A 7,759-nucleotide genomic window follows, 5' to 3' on the forward strand; every position below is an offset into this window, starting at 1 on the left:
ACCATCCAGGCCAGCTCCACACAGCCGGCCTCCTACTTGGAGCAATGCCAGGGGAGCTATGGGGTCCAACCCCCCAGGTGAAAAGGACAGCAGCTGCTTGGAGAGGAGTAAAAGCAGCAGGGCGTTGGATGGATTTAGAGAAGTGGGAGAGGATGTTTTAATTGGCAATTATACTTCCTCTTGCAAATATCTATTTCAGCAGGGTTAAAAATCACCATCCTTATTTCTAGAAACTATAAGGACAGGTGGTTGCATAACTTTCCAGAACAATTATTATATCTAGGGATTCTTGGGTAGACTTGGATTATTTTCTCCCATTATGTTTCCCACTTAACAAAGACATCACTCTCAGATCGTCTAGTAAACAAGAAAAATGCAAGGTTTACTCACATCAAAAGTCTTGCCAGGGTTCAGCAGATACAGTGGTATAAATAAGACAGGCGATAATCCTGAAATGTTACAAATATCCAGTTCAAAATGGAGATTTTCTCTCTGGAGGAGAGCAAAGAAACGTCTCCCCCCATTGCAATTAGGAAACAGAGCGAATAGTGACAGGAAGAAGTAGAACAGGCTTCCTCAAACTTGGCCCTCCAGATATTTTGGGACTACAATTCCCATCATCCCTGACCATTGGTCCTGCTAGCTAGGGATCATGGGAATTAGTCTCAAAACATCTGGAGGGCCGAGTTTGAGGAAGCCTGGTTTAGAGGCTAGGACATCAAAGAGTCCCCTGTTTGTGATTTTTTTGTGATTTGGGCTGCAGATTCTCCCACATGGGTGTGGAGAGTAGCAGCTGCAAGTGGGGACAGAGGCCCCTGAGGACCAGGTTATCTCTCGTTCTAGCAAAGAGGCAAGTGGCAGCTGCCAAGGAGGAGGCAAGAGGCAAGAGGCAAGAGAGAGAAAACAGGTTGAATGCAGCAAGACCGAAGCTGCCTTATGGTGCATCAAGGCTCTCCAAGATTTCACACAAGGGGACCATCATAGCCTCACCTGAAGATGCTGGGAATTGAATACCTGGGACACTCTGAGTGCAAGGCACACCCTCTACCCACTGAGTCATGGTCCTTCCCCAAAGCAAGCCTGGATGTGCCAGGCATGGAGGGCAGAGAGGCAGCTGCCCCCAGGGCTGGGTGCAAAAGGGCTCATAGCCCAGAGGCCATTCTGGGCAGCTGCCGCCAAGGGTGCTGCACATTCACCACACCTGCCCTCTCCCCCTCCTCCCTCCTGGGCCTTCGTCTTCTTCCCCAGGACTCTTGCTGGCACTCGCCTGACCCCTCCACTTCTCCTCTGCTTGAGGCTTGAGGGCAGGAAGGGACACTGGCAAAGCCCTCCTGCACAGCTGGGCATGGCTCTGGCAGCTGCCAGTCACAGGGCAGAGGAAGCAGGGAGCGGAAGCAGGGGCACTGTCTGTAAAGTGCCCCCCATCCTCCGTGGGACCACAACGTCCTATCCCAAAGGCTGAGGCGGCAGGGAGGAGAGTTGCCTGTTGGAAGAATTGGAGGGAGGGGAGAACCAGCTGTTGTTGTGGCATCTCAGGGCTGCTTGCTGGAGCCCACCAGAAAGGCTTGTGCCCAGGCAGGAGCCCACTGGGGGTGGAAGGAGAGGACAACCACCAGGAGCTTTTCTGCTAAGAACCCCTTTTAGCCTCCACTGGGAGTTCAAGGGGGCGCCCCACTCACAGACACCTGCCCACCTGTTTCAAATACCCAGCCAAGGTTGCCCCAAGCGGGTGCCCCCTTCCCTGGGTAAAGGCCGCTCTCTGACCTCCCTGAGAGGCAGTGAAGCAGGCAGCTGTTCTCCTGGGCAGGATGCTGGGCTGGGCAGGCCAAAGAGGCGGCTGTGGGGCTGCCACCCCCTCACCTCTTCCCCTGCCAGCCCCACTGAGGGCGGGGGGCTCATGTCAGAGCTCAGAGCAGAGCCCACACCACTTCCCAAGCACGGAGGGGGTGTTTATTTTTTATTTTAGAACTAGATTTGTATCCCACCCAATCCCCAAATAAACCACTAGAACAAAACAGCCAATGAAATGCAAAAACGTGGTCTGTTGGGGTGAAATGTCTCCACAGCAGCAGGAATGCAGGCGTTAAAATCCACGTTGGCCAAAGCAAACCTGCCCGTCCTCTGGGCCTCTTTCCTTGGGGGCACAGCAGATGGCACCGGACCTGCCCTTTGCCCACTGGTTGGCACAGGAGACACTCTGGTCCTCCTGGGCATGGGTGGGTGAGAGGGGCAGCATAGGGGCAGGCAGAGGGAGCCCCTTCTTATGCTGATCCGGGCTGCTCCAGCCCCGCAGCAAGTTGGCATCTCACGCAGGGCAGCAGCAGCAGCCCCCTGCCCTTGGGTGTAGGAGGGGGTCGCTGTGTGGGTTGCCCTCCCAGGGGGGAGGGGGCTGGGGTAACGTCCGCTGGAGGTGCTGCCTCTTGCCCACCTGCAAACTGGAAGAAGGAGCCCCTTCCTTCAGAATGGCTCCCTTGGCACAAGAAGGGCTTCTTTGGGTACAGGAAGATCATGCTGGAGAGACGCATGAAGGTGTCCCTCTGTCTTGGGGGGGGGGAGTGCGATGAAGGCTGGCATCCTGCACAGAGGGCAAGGGAGCCACAGACTGTGGTCACAGAGGGGACTGGCAGGCAGATCAGCCCCTCGCCTTCCCATAAAAGAAAATGCAACCCCTCCCTCCTTCAGCCATATCACTTCACATGGTGGTGGTGGTGGAGGGGTTAACTGGCCTGTCTGGGCGAGAGGGGGAATTGGTTGAGGGAAGGGGCAAAGGCAGAAATGCAGGCCAGGGCTTGATCCCGACATGCTGGGCCAGCCTGGTGCCTTCCAGATGTTTTGAACTACAATTCCCATCGGCCCCTGCGAGCACAGCTGGCCCCTGTGGTCCAAAATGTCTGGGGAAGGGGAGTAGGACTCCCCTTTAAATAATGCTGTTTCCAGTCTGAGCAAAAGACATTTCAGAATCCAAATATTTGCAGGATTCCAACCTGGAACAGAAAGGCCCACATTTATTCCTTCTGGGAGGAGCAGCTGCGCCGTTTCAGGAAGGAGGTTGTGATCCAGCACTCGCCAGCTAAAGAAATCTTAACACGTCAATTAAATCAAATGGGTTCCAGCTGATTTATGCATTCAAATGCACCCCTTTCCATGCAAGGAGAAAGACAACTCTAAAGGGTAGCTCAGCCTCCTGCCTTCTGCTAGGTCATTTCTCCTCCTCAAAGAGGGTTCCCCTTTCTCTCTCGTGCACCTCAAACAGCTCCTTTCCCACGGAGCCGCCTGTCAACTGCAGTTTTTATAAGCTACTTGTATTTTGATTTTTTTATTTAAAATAAATCTGCTGCCAAAGTAATCGGGGGCACCCACTGTATTAAAATGGAGCCATCAAGTAACCTATCAATGAATTAATTGATTATACTGGAGGGGGGGCAGTAATGCAGGAGACACACTCGGGAGAGGAGGGGGAAGGAGGTATTAATTCAGCAGGTGCAGCAGCAGCAGAAAGGAAGACCACACCGCAATTGGAGAAGAAGCACCCCTCACTCCTGCTCCCCACAAAATGGCAAAGAGTCGGCGGTCAAGGGGGGTGGAGTAGGATTTAAGTGATGGAGAGATGCTACGGCTGGTGGGAGAGCAACCACATACAGCTGCGCTCTGGGAAGCAGGAGGCTTGTGCCCGTTCCAGTGGGCAGGGTGTGCCCTCCTTCTGACGGGAACCAGATCCAGGCAGGGATGTGGGTGGTGCTGTGGTCTAGACCACTGAGCCTCTTGGGCTTGCCGATTGGAAGGTCGGCGGTTCGAATCCCCGCAACGGGGTGAGCTCCCAGTGCTCTGTCCCAGCTCCTGCCAACCTAGCAGATCGAAAGCACGCCAGCGCAAGTAGATAAATAGGTACCACTGTGGCGGGAATGTAAAAGGCGTTTCCGTGTGCTCTGGCACTCGTCACAGTCCTCCGTGCATCAGTAGAGGTTTAGTCCTGCTGGCCACATGATCTGTGGACAAACACCGGCTCCCTCGGCCTGAAAGCGAGATGAGCGCCGCAACGCCAGAGTTGCCTTTGACTGGACTCAACCGTCCAGGGGTCCTTTACTTTTACCTACCAGGCATGGTATGGGGCATTCATCGGAGGGTCTTGGCAGAGTAGCTTCCCCCAAGCCACCCAACCTGGGCGGCCCTGACTAGCTTGGCAACCCAGGAGCGCCCAGTTGTTCCACGGCTTCCTCCTCACACCTTCCTGCTAACTTTAGCGTGCGAAGATGATGAAATCATGTGAAGAGGACAAAAAAGGGGCCTGCGTCACCCTGAAGCATTTCCCCTCCCCTGAGCGGATAACAGAGGCCACTTCCCTCTGGAACACCAGCCGGCTTAAAGGCTTTGGGTGTGTATGAAAGGGACCAAAGAATTCAACGGACACAAGTTTGGATAATAGGATGGCGGGGAAATTACCCCACCAAACCTGACATTCTCTCAGCAAGCTAAAAACAGGACGTTCGCTTTCAGGCAGACGGTGAAGAGGAAGAACAGAAGAAATATAAAGCAATGCACTTGTTTTATATTTGAATGCGGTTCGGTTAGTTCTGTGCATAAGGTACATTTTGCAGGGATTATGTCAGTATTGGAGAAGCACGACGGTAAATGCGCTAGAAACTGGGGTCAGGGACTCATCCAACTCTGGGCCCAGCAAGCACCTGGGAGGACATTTGTCTCTGGTCTACCAAACAAAGAAAACAGCTGTGCTGTGGCAGAGACCTGGCCTCCCTCTCTCTCTCTCTGGCCTCACCAGGTCCCTGGAAGCGGCAGCAGTGACTGCTCTTCCACCCCAGACAACAGAAGCGCCCAGCAGCAGCGGGAGGCTTTTAGCAGGTGCCGGAAAAAAAGTACAGGGAGGGCGCCCACCTGATGTCAATAGGCAGGGAGTTCCCAAGTGTAGGTGCTGCCACACTAAAAGACCAAATTCTTACAAATGCAGCTGAGTGGGCTATGGTTTTTTTAAAAATGACATAGCAGTATACAAGTATTTTAGTAAAGAAATTACGGCAGAATAATCTCACAGGCCGGACGGTGTCTATGCTTTTCTTCCTTGGAAAGAGGGAGATGTGTCACAGCCAAAGCAACCCTCCGGTTGGACCAGGGCCGACTGCAGCTGCCTCTGCACCCCTTGGGCCCGGAGCTGGCAGCAAATTCAGCCTTCCCTGCGGCACAGTAGATCATCTCTCTCTCTCTCTCACGCACAGATGCATACAGCACCCGGCGGGTGGGGGACAATCCATCACTGCAAGCAAGCGAGCTCCTTCTGGCAGTCCAGCAAACCAAGTCTGACAGGAAGCCCATGCACAGTAAATCAGGAGGAGAGAATTAAACGGCAGCCCAGAATCCAGAGGCTCCCTGGGCAGCCATTGCAGGGCTGCAAATGCACAGAGAGTGTGATTAAAGATGTTCTGCACATCCTGCCAAGGGCCCAGGCAGCTGGGACTCGGATGCCAGCGCCAGCAGCTCCCACAACCCAGCCTTGACCACTGCCACCTCCTCCTCCTCCTCCGTGGGGGTGAAGCTCACACCCAGGAAAAACAGGCCTGCGCCAAACGCAGAGAGGAGAGGACCGAGCGGGTGGTGATCACAAAAGCATTCCTTTCAGTCAAAGCTCCCTGAGCAGGCAGTGGGTCTTTGCAGGTGATGTTTCTCACCCCCAAGCCCAGATTTCAGAAAGGATCTTAAGGCAGGCTTGGATTCTGGACTTAAGTGCATCTTATCACCTTGAATCAAGGGCGGCCCCAGGACTGGCGGACAAAGGGGGTGGGGGTGGGGTAGTCTGCCCCAGGTGCCATCTCTTAGGGGGGTGACAAAAAGGCATTCTACGGGAGGCTTGCCCCGTCGCCCCCGGGCGTGGCGGTGCGGGCTGGTGCCATCACGCCGTGTGCAGAGAATCGTGCCGCCACCTCTGCAGCTGCGAGCAGAGGATCTTGCTGCTGCTGCGCGCAGATTGCCACGCCCCCATGCAGCGGATCAACTCCCCCCCCCCTGCGCACTGCATGGCCCCTGCTCTGGGCGCCCATGCAGCTAACTCCGCCACTGGGCCCCAGCCACCTCCAGCTTCCACCTGCAGCTGCTTTCCGAAGACAGAGCAAACCCTCCTCTTCTTCTCCTGGCACGAGGGCACATGTGCCGCCCACCCGCCACCCCTTTGTGGGAAGGGAGGAGAGCAGATGGAGAAGGCAAGGCAACCCCTCCTGAGACAAGACTCTAGTCTGGGGGGCCTTTGAGAAACCAAACTGAAAATGGGATGCACTTCAGGTGAGGAAAATGGAAATGACCACTTACAGGGTGGTGCCAATTTGCATGTGTGATGAAAAGGCAAGAGGGGGTCCTAAACCCATTGGCAGATGGATAAATACACTAGACAGGAAAGTCCTCCAAACGGAGATGGAATGGAAATCTGAAGGCAGCCCTGTTTGGGGAAGCTTTTAATGTTTGATGTATTATGCTATTTTAATATTTTGTTGGAAGCTGCCCAGAGTGGCTGGGGAAGCCCAGTCAGATGGGGGGGGGGTATAAATAAATTATCATCATCATCATCATCATCATCATCATCATCATCATCATCATCATCATTGCACCCCCCCCGCCTTTTCTACCACGCAGCTGGAGTTCAGTCTCATAGAGCTGGCCCTCCTCACCATCAAACCTCCTCTCCTCTCTCAAGATCTGTTGTTTTTGAGGTCCTTTTTGCAACAAAACAGCTTTCCCAAAATGAAACTGGACACCCGCCCATCGCAGGCCTCAGCCCAGGGACCAGCATCTGAGAGAAGCATCCAACCCTCTCTGTGCCAAGGGATGCGCCACTCATACAGCAGAGATGCTCCACGGGCGGGGGGGGGGCTCCCTTGTGGCAGGACCGGGGGAGACTGCAGAGCTCAGCATCTTCAGGGCAACTTGCTTCCCACTCAGAAACGGCCAAGCAATTCAACTAACTTTGTGGCTAAAGCTGTTCCCTGCTGGCGGAAATATGAACCATAGATCCATTTCTTAATGTTGGCTTTTGATTTTACAGTGGTACCTCGGGTTACAGACGCTTCGGGTTACAGACTCCGCTAACCCAGAAATAGTACCTCGGGTTAAGAATTTTGCTTCAGGATGAAAACAGAAATTGCACGGCGGCAGCAGGAGACCCCATTAGCTAAAGTGGTGCTTCAGGTTAAGAACAGACCTCCAGAACTTAACCCGAGGTACCACTGGTATCTTGGTCCTTCTGCTGTTGCATTGTTTTATTATTACGTTTGTATTATTGTAATTCAATTGAGTTCTGCTTTGGAAATCAATATGACTGAACATCAGGCTACAAATATAGCCTAAATAAATACAATTAATATATTGAACTGGGGGGGGGGGGGAATAATGGCCAAGCCAAGAGGACAGCGGAGAAGAAAGCACGTGCGGCTCAGAGCCAGCCTGGCCGCAATCGCTCAAGGCAGCACACACAAATCCTGGCCTTGTAACGTAGCGCAGGAACAGCCGGAAGGCTGCCAGAAGCCAGGCCTTGAGAGGTAAAGAGGGGGAGGCTGCGGTGGTTTCCCCCCTCCAAGTTTTCAATTATTGAAGAACACTACAGAGAACTGAAGCCCAGTGGAGCAGCCGGCAAGAAGGCTGTGCCCCAGGATGGCCTCTCGCCCGGTTTCTTTTTCTGTCTTCCACAACATCTCCACCGGAAGAGGCGTGAAGCAGGGCGGACTCTTTTCTTTTTCACGCGCGCACACACTTGCACGAAGCA

Source organism: Podarcis filfolensis (genome assembly GCF_964270895.1).
Source record: "Podarcis filfolensis genome assembly, chromosome: 11".
Taxonomy (NCBI): domain Eukaryota; kingdom Metazoa; phylum Chordata; class Lepidosauria; order Squamata; family Lacertidae; genus Podarcis; species Podarcis filfolensis.